Source organism: Suricata suricatta, chromosome 11 (genome assembly GCF_006229205.1).
Source record: "Suricata suricatta isolate VVHF042 chromosome 11, meerkat_22Aug2017_6uvM2_HiC, whole genome shotgun sequence".
NCBI classification, from domain to species: Eukaryota; Metazoa; Chordata; class Mammalia; order Carnivora; family Herpestidae; genus Suricata; species Suricata suricatta.
The window spans coordinates 49,885,073-49,886,232 of NC_043710.1; the positions used below are offsets into that span (position 1 = coordinate 49,885,073).

At 37.2% G+C, this 1,160-nt stretch overlaps 1 protein-coding gene across 1 annotated transcript in view; it reads right to left on the reverse strand.

Annotated features, from left to right (window-relative positions):
* Positions 1–1,160, reverse strand: part of LOC115306576 (olfactory receptor 2AG1) — a 2,352-nt gene that overhangs the window by 224 nt on the left and 968 nt on the right. The window lies entirely within an intron of this gene.

Here is a 1,160-nt window from a genome sequence, read left to right on the forward strand (position 1 = left end):
TTCACATGCCCTCAAATGAGGGGAGGCAGAAAGCCCTAGTCACCTGCTCTTCCCATCTGACTGTGGTTGGGATGTTCTATGGAGCTGCCACATTCATGTATGTCCTGCCTAGTTCCCTTCACAGCCCCACGCAAGACAACATCACCTCTGTTTTCTACACGGTTGTCACTCCAGCCCTGAACCCTCTTATCTACAGCTTGAGGAATAAAGAGGTCATGGGGGCCCTGAAGAGAGTCCTGGGAAAATACATGCAGTGGACACACTCCACCATCTAGGGAGAGCTTATGGCTGCCCTCTTCAAAGTCAGAAGAAATCTGATACTCATGGTGAAAACACTGTAACTCGTAGTGTATCTTTTAATAGAAAAATGAAGAAATGTGACCTGAATTGTCAAATGATTTTGTGTGTGTGTGTATTTTTACTATTTTACTTTATTTTATTTTATTTTTGAAGTACAGTTGACATACACTGTTACATTAGTCAGGTGCACAAAATAGGTATTTGATAAGTGTGTACTTTATGCCTGTTCACCACAAATGTAGCTACCATCTGTTACCATCAACATCATTACTATAGCATAGAATCTATTCCCTTTCATCCCCACTGTCCCTTTATCCTTGTGACTTATTCTTCCCAACTGGAAGCTTGTATCTCCCACTCCTTTTTACCCATTTTCACCATCCTTCTATCACCTTCTATTCTAGCAACCACCAGTTTATTCTCTATATTCATGGTCTATTTCAGTTGTTAATCTCTTTTTCTTTTTTTTTAATTCCACATATAAGTGAAATCATATGGTATTTCTTTTTCTCTGACTTATTTTACTTAGTATAACACCCTTAAGATTCATCCATGTCATCACAAATAGCAAATTTTTTTTCTTTTTTATGGCTGATTAATATTCGTGTGTGTGTGTGTGTGTGTGTGTGTGTGTGTGTGTATCACATCTTCTTTATCCATTTATCTATCCACAGATACGTGGGTTTCTTTCATATCTTGGCTATTTTTAAAAATGCTGCAATAAAACAGGAAAGTTTATATCTTTTTGGATTAGTGTTTTCATTTTCTTTGGATAAGTAGCCAGGAGTAGAACTACGGGATCATATGATATTTCTATTTTTATTTTTTGAGGAATCTCCATATTGTTTCTACAGTGGCTA